Source organism: Staurois parvus, unplaced genomic scaffold (genome assembly GCF_062004578.1).
Source record: "Staurois parvus isolate SC_StPar_1 unplaced genomic scaffold, SC_StPar_1.0 ptg000980l, whole genome shotgun sequence".
In the NCBI taxonomy this organism is placed as follows: Eukaryota; Metazoa; Chordata; class Amphibia; order Anura; family Ranidae; genus Staurois; species Staurois parvus.
The window spans coordinates 2,450,045-2,458,499 of NW_028318776.1; the positions used below are offsets into that span (position 1 = coordinate 2,450,045).

General features: G+C 38.7%; 1 pseudogene; it reads right to left on the reverse strand.

Annotated features, from left to right (window-relative positions):
- Nucleotides 1-6,007: 6,007 nt before the first annotated feature.
- LOC149441478 (uncharacterized) lies at nucleotides 6,008-6,876 on the reverse strand (annotated as a pseudogene).
- Nucleotides 6,877-8,455: the final 1,579 nt, after the last annotated feature.

Sequence of the window (8,455 nt, forward strand, 5' to 3'; positions counted from 1 at the left end):
ACAATGAAACAGTAACAATAAAACAGTAAAATCGTAACAGTAGAACAGTAACTCGACAACAACAAAAAAAACTACAACAGGTGGTTGTCACGCCTAATTCCGTGTCTGCTACAGACACATCTTTTTTGGGGTTTCCTTTGGGTTGGAGTACCAGGAATGGCATCGGGAAAATGCCTCTCATACAGCTGGCTAACTGCATCTGTATTGGGGGTTTGGGCCACAGCACCTTCTGGATACAAAAGGGCTGTGATGATGTCTTCCTGGAATTTTAGGAAGGATCCACTTCATCCAGCTGCTTTGCAAAGCACAAAAGCATTATATAAAGCCAATTGAAACAAATAAACAGACACTTTTTTGTACCAGCGTCTGTCTTTTCAGGAAACTAAGTACGGTTTCATCATCTGGTCATTGAAGTCCACCCCTCCCATGTTAAGGTTATAGTCTTTGGCACAGAGGGGCTTCTCAACAACACCAGCTGCCACTGCAATTTGGATGGTTGTGTCTGCATGAATGGAAGACAGGACGAAAACATCCTGTTTGTCCGTCCACTGCAAGCAATTCCTCATTTCTCAAGCAGGCTTTTCCCCCCTTTCTAAGACAGGTATTTACAAGCCATTGGTGGAAGCCCCAGCGATTAGGTTGCACAATGCCACATGCACCAATTCCAAAATTTTAGAAAATGTCTAAATAGTGGCATGCTTGAATAAAAATATGGAAAAAGGATGACACCAAGTCCAAAATTATCTTGCCACTGCGCCCCATGTAGTCTGGGCATCCGGGGGGCTCCACGTGAGTATCTTTTCCCTCATAAATCTGAAACTTATATGTATAGCTAGTTGCCCTCTCACAGGTCTTATACATCTTGACTCCATATCTGGCATGCTTGCTGAGGAGAAATTGTTTGAATGCAAGGTGTCCAGAAAAATTTATGAGGGACTCATCAACGCAGATGTTTCGCTGGGGAGTATAGACATCTGAAAATTTTTGGTTAACCTCCTTGGCGGTATTCCCGAGTGTAGCTCGGGGTAACATTTCAGTACCAAAAGCGGTAACCCCGAGCTACACTCGGGAATACCATGCGGCACTGCTCCGGTATGTGTTCTTCACTTACCTTACCCTGCGCTCCCACGATGTGTCCCCTGCAGCGTCCCCGGCCATCTCCTCCGGCCGATGCCGGCATCCGGCTTCTGTGTCCTGTCCCTGTGAAGTCGGGACGTACGGGAAATTTAAAAATTTTAAAAAATGTCATTTTTTTTTTTTTCATTTTACACAGTAAAACATTGCTGTTTCAACCTATTTCACATACACATTGTCCCTAGTGCTTTGTCCTGCGCCCTGCCTGCATTTTGTCTGTTCTTTCTGCCTGGAAACTGAGAAATGTCCATGGCATCCAAAAAGTGTCCCTTTAGGTCAAAAGTGGTTTTAGACCAGCTAGAGAACAGCGATAGTAAATCAGAACCACTTGCAGAATTGAGTGATAATGATTCGTGGGGGAAATTCGTCATCAGACACTGAAAACGATTTTGCGACTGAGCTCAGCAATGTGCGAACTTGGCGCTCTATTTCACATTTCAGTGTTTTTGGTTTGATTATATTATTGAATTAAATTTTTTATTATTTTTATATTATTTTTATGATTATTTATTAAATTATAATTTATGATTTTGTGTTTCAAATTTTATCATACCCGGGATGTTTACTAGACTCTTGTTCGGACAGATTTCAGTGAGTTTTTCCTAAAAATTACAGCCTACAATAAAAAAAATACATATTTCCATGCAAAAAAATGGTACCGCTTTCAGCACCAAAAATCTGAAATAATCATACCGCCAGGGAGGTTAAGGTGATTTATGAGGGGCCAAATTTTGTGGAGCCGGTCAAATTCAGGGTCACCCCAAGGACGACAGAGTCTATTGTAGTTGAAATGCATAAAACACATTATTCTCTCATATCTATGCCTGGCCATTGCAGCAGAGAACATGGGCATATGATGAATCGGGTCTGTGGACCAATACAACCATAATTCATTTTTTTTAGTAATGCCCATGTTGAGGGTTAGGCCCAAAAAAACTTTAAATTTGGAAACCTTTATGGGTTTCCATGGTCTGGCAGGGTTTGAATTTGGGTTGGTGGCAATAAACTGTTGTGCATATAAATTGCATTGATCTACAATCAATGCATACAGATCTTCCGTGAAATACAGCTCCAAAAAAATAAAGGGGAGTAGTTAAATTTGCTGTGTCCATCTGAATTCCAGGTTGGGCAGTGAATGGGGGAAGTATGGCTGCTGGAGAATTTGTGGGCTGCCAATTGGGATTTGCAAACACATCCGGAAGGACACTAGGGGCTCTACGGGCCTGTGTGCAAATTCTTTGTGGCTGCGGGATACTATTTGTGCTTGCCACTGCACCAGCTTGTACTACACTTATGGGACGCCGCCATATCACCAAGTGAGACTGAAGTGCTGGTATGTATAAGACCAGGATATACTAGGCAGCTGCTGCTCGCCAGTTCACCAAAAGGTAGTGCGGCATTAGTACTGGCACTCTGCTGCATATGAGAGTCATCATGCGATTGTAACATCTCAGCAACCTGAGAATGGGGTCGGGTATACTTGATCTTTGCAGGGACCTCTTCTCCATCATCTGAGCTATCTGATAGGGTGCCACTGCTGTCTACAGGTTCATATTCTGAGGCTGATTGTGTCAATGAGTCTTCCCCTTCGCTCTCACCTGACATGCTCAGAATCCGGTAGGCCTCTTCACTAGAGTACCTTTAGACTGACATTTTGGCCACTAAATATATAGGTACCTAGTGGGACTCATGGGAAAAAGAGCACCTGGCTGTCAGGGACTGCTTGGACCGCTACAAAATAAATTACCAGCAAGTGCTAACTAACAGAGATCAAGCCTGAATCTGCTAAGACTGCAGTTTTGTGTGCAATGTATCAAGTGACAGTGACACACCATAATCCCTCCTCCACCAAACTTTATATTTGGCACAGTGCAGGCAGGCAAGTACCATTCTCCTGGCAACCACAAAAACCCAGGCACATCCATTGGATTGCCAGACAGAGAAGCATGATTTGTCACTCCAGAGAACACATCTCCACTGCTCTAGAGTCCAGTGGCGGTGTGCTTTACACCACTGCATCTGACAATTTGCATTGCACTGGTGATGTAAGGCTTGGATGCTCAGCCATGGAAACCCAATCCATGAAGCTCTCTACACACTGTTGTTGTGCTAATCTGAAGGCCACACGAAGTTTGGAGGTCTTTAGCTATTGACTCTGTGCACTGTGCACTTCAGCATACACTGACTCTGCTCCGTGATTTTACATGGCCTACTATTTCATGGCTGAGTTGCTGTTGTTCCCAGTTGCTTTCACTTTGTTATGATACCACTAACAGTTGACTATGGAAATATTTAGTAGCAAGGAAATTTCACGGATGGACTTATTGCACAGGTGGCAATCTATCACGGTGCTACGCTTGAATTCATTGAGCTCCTGAGAGCGATCCATGTTTTCACAAATGTTTGTAGAAGTAGTCTGCATGTCTAGGTGCTTTTTTTATACGCCTGTGGCTATGGAGGTGATAGGAACACCTGAATCCAATGATTTGGAGGTGTGTCCCAATACTTTTAGCAATATAGTGTATGTGTGTGTGTGTGTATATATATATATATATATATATATATATATATATATATAGTGGCAGTTCTGGGCACTGTCACTGTGAGAATCAAGGATATATCCCAGGATTCTCAACTAAACAGGTTGAGGGGCTCCAGAGGGTTTACTTACTTTAATGCAGAGGAAACTGGAGCCTGGAGATTTCAAAGTGATCTGGGAGGGATGAAATCTCCAATCCTGGGTCCATGTTTTCTTAACCCCCAGCACACCAATTGTACAGGTGTGTGCAGGGCTTTAAATAATAACCTGACTAGGGTTCTGTGCTCTACCCCGGCAGACAGGAGGTCACTGCCCAGCAGTCAGAAGGGCTACACCTAGAAGGGGTGGGAGCCAGAGCAGGAAAGTGGCTGCTAGCTGTATACCTGACAGAGCCAGGAGGCTGAATCTTTGTTTTGTTTGTATTGATGGTGGATACCCCTGCGTGGGAAATCTATATTATATGGAACTTTCTTTTAAATAAAATTGGGCAGAAACAGCCCTTAAAAAGAATAAAAGCGAGTGGCTGTGTGCTTCAAAAGCTCTAGCCGTGATGCTAGTTCTCACAATATATATACTGTATATATACTGTACATATATGTAATATTTTTTTTTAAGAAGTGTGTTACATTACTTATCCAAACCTGTGATATGCTCTGATATCTTCTGTAATTCTTCGTTTTAAATAGCCTTTGGAAAATTAATTTCAAAGGTGCATTTTTCGATGCTTCAGTGCTGCGTAGTAATTGATTATTTCACTCTTTGCAGTACTATAATATGCAAAGCTACGTAGCTTTTCAGTTGTTTTCATGGTTGTATTGGCAGGTTAAATGAGAATCTGATCCATTAAAGAGATCTATGAATCTGAAAATTATTAAGTATACTTCCCATATTTCCATTTGGATGGCCTGACAAGCTACAGCAAGCACAATTCCAGTAATAAGTGTACAAGCAAACACTATGCAGAGTGTAGGGTCTCTATGTGATAGTATACCCTCTAAACAGAAAAAAATGAACAATTGATAGGTGTGAAGCCAGCCTAAATATTAAAATTGACAGATCTGTCATTAAAGCCAGCCATATATGCTTGGACTTAAGATCCTAATCGGCAGTAATATATGATAATATAAAAAGGTTGATCACCACCAATGTCAGTCTAGATAAATCACAGAACACTTATTAAACCAACATCATTGTGCCAATGTGCTTCAATTCAAAATATACACGGTAGGAGTTGCTATTAATAATAATAATAATAATAATAATACCCTGTAAATAATAAAAATGTGATAACAACCAACCACAAATAATAGCACAACCCTACACCAATAAATAAATAAATATTCATATGAATCGATAAATAATAAATAATTAATATAGCAATAAATAAATCCACCACCACATATGTGCACACAAAGAATAAATAAGTCCATTATAAAGTCCAAAATTGATCCTTTGATAAATAAATAATGTAATGGAATCCTCCTTCACCAACGTGACATCCAGTGCTCAGAACACCCCATCAAAATGCACACTCACCATGTGCTGGTAATAAACCAGCGTATCTGTAAATATCCAGCAATTCACCACAATGCTCCGGTTTAAAGGAAATCCTCTCATATCCAATTAGTACATGTGCATAAAAAACATACTCGCCATTGTGCAATATCATCCAACTATTTATTAATAAAGTGGCAAAACCCCCCTTAAAACCACACTCACAATGAGTATAAAACAATAAGGCATAAATTGTTAGAGAGCCACAGGCTCTGTCTCCTTCGTCTCATCCGCCTGCCCTCATCCAAGATGGCGATGATGCAACCACGTGATTCGGACACGTGGGACAGCGTGCGTGATGACGTCCCTGATAACCACACTCTAACGCGTTTCGTCAGACGACTTCTTCTGAGGGAGTTGTCAACATTGCATAGAGAGCGCTCTTAAAGACACAACTCCTTCCTGATTGGCCAAATTACTAAAGCACCAGGTGCAATGTATTAACCCTAATATACATGATCTAATCTATACACCGGACTACCTCATTGCAGCAGCGCCATCTTGTGTACAGATAATATAACAACAGGGTAATTATAATGCAATAGCAATCAGCACAATCACAATCTCAAATATATTTCAATGCAATAACAATCAACGCAATCATAATTATACATTCAATACATTACTAAATGTATTCTAAACAAATATTATCATTAATCTGCATCAATAAATAATAATATTAATAAATAAAAAATATGATGAATAGGAAATAAAATAAAAAATAAATAATAAAATTATATAGTAAATGTATTCAATAATAATTAATAAAAATTAAAATACTTAAGCATCACTAATAAAACAATTTAAGTCCAGTTCCACATTCAATCCCTTAGGAGCCAAAGCTTCAGTTAAATAGATCCATTTAGTTTCACATTTAGAAAGCTCTCTCACTCTATTGGAACCCCTCCAAGCTTTAGGGATAGATTCAATAGCCCAAAATTTCAGACCGGTGGGGTCACAATTATGATGTTTCTTAAAATGTAATGACACACTATGGTATTTATAACCCTTACTAATATTCCTCAAATGCTCCAATATCCTGACCTTAAGCTGTCTCTTAATCCTCCCAATATAAATTAGACCACAGGGACATTCCAAACCATAAACCACATAAGTGGACTCACAGGTCAAAAAAGAGGAAATCTCAAACTCCTTATGATTGGAATTAGAGATAAAACTTTTCAATCCCTTAAATTTGAATTTAACCAAACTACATGCAGTGCATTTTTTTTACAAGAGAAAAAGCCTTTTCTATCTATAAACATTTTCAAAGACTTCGGAGGGTCCAAAATTTTCCGAGCTATTTTGTCACCAATAGTAGGAGCCTTCCTGTAGATAAATACTAGTTTTTCCGGGATGACCTTCCCTATTACCTTATCAAGCCTCAAATTATGCCAATGCTTATGAAAAATAGCCTCAACAGTCTTAAATTGTAAACGATAGTTAGAGATAAACCCCCACTGATGTCTATCATTCCCGATCTGTCTAGGTTTCTCATCCAACAACTGATCTCTAGGTATCAGTTGAACCTGATCCAGTATATCCTGAAGTTTATCCAATTTATAGCCCTTATCCACAAACCTATCGACAAGAACATCTGCTTGAACCCGAAAAACATCATCCTGACTACAGTTCCTCCTCACTCTCATAATTTGACCCTTAGGTATATTCTTCAACCATTGGGGATGATGTCCACTAATTATTGGCAGATAACTATTCCTGTCGGTGGGTTTGAAATAGCTACATATATTCAGGATATAGTGGATCAGGTTCAACTGATACCTAGAGATCAGTAGTTGAATACTTTTACTATATAATTTTATTATTTATTTTTTGTTTTATTTCCTATTCATCATATTTTTTATTTATTATGATTATTTATTGATGCGGTTTAATAATAATATTTGTTTAGAATACATTTAGTAATGTATTGAATGTATAATTATGATTGAGTTGATTGTTATTGCATTGATATATATTTGAGATTGTGATTTGGACTTTATAATGGACTTATTTATTCTTTGTGTGCACATATGTGGTGGTGGATTTATTTATTGATATATTAATTATTTAATATTTATCGATTCATATGAATATTTATTTATTGGTGTAGGGTTGCGCTATTATTTGTGGTTGGTTATCACATTTTTATTATTTACAGTAATAATATATGGCAAGATTTCTAAGGTTCCTCCAGAGGTTGCTAGGGGTTCTTTGAGCAATGAGCAATTTCTGCCTCTTAGATAAGTTTCCACTGACACCATTGATCTTTTTAGCTTTCTGAAAGGGGGTAATTCTTCCCAGTGACCACAAATATATGAGCATTCTTCCCACTGACTATCACACTCAGGTATCATGAGTTGTAGATATAGTAATTTTTAGCAGGGGTTCCCTGAGGTGGAAAGTTATTTCAAGGGTTCCTCTGTTGAAAAGGTTGAGAAAGGCTGATATATGGCATAAAGCAAAAAAAAATGGTGGCCTCCAGAAGATATTTTTGCTGTCTATGTTCCCACTATTTGGATTTACTCTCTCTGTTTGTCTTTGTGGGAATTTTTTTTACCAAGACTTTTTCCAAGACTCAATGTTGACTTTCAGGCAACCACCCAACCTCAGACATATACAGTGTATATCAGCAAAACATTCTGATTATAGAGATGCAAATAAAAAAAACAAGTCTTGCTGCAAACTGAGCAGCCAAATAATTTATTAAAAAGTGTCATATGCGCGTAGAAGGACCTTCAATATTATAGGATCATACAGCTGTACTCCCCATTATAGTTGTGTATCTTACTCAGTGTAGAAAATGCAACCAAGGATCTCAAATTGGTGGGACAGGACAGAAATTAGAAAAAAAAAGAATTTGCACAGACACATCAACATAAATGAACGAACGACCACTTTATAGAAGACATGAATGTTTTAGTTCTTAACATTAAAATACTCAAGAAAGGACATTTTTGAACTAAGAATGATGTGGACCTCAGTTTTCTAAATCATTATCCAACAGTTTTATGACCACTCTCACCTCTGTGAGTCCTTCACTCTCCGTTCCCATTCCACTCCTTTTCTTGTCTCTCCAACCATCCCAGTCTAATTACCATTGCTGTATAAGTTTGTGTATGTGTTTTCTCAGAGGTTGCCTTGCTTAACTTTCTGCTAAAACTTTGTTTATTATGTACTGCTTAGACCTTAGAAGAAGGGGTTGCACCCTGAAACTTGTCCTGAACA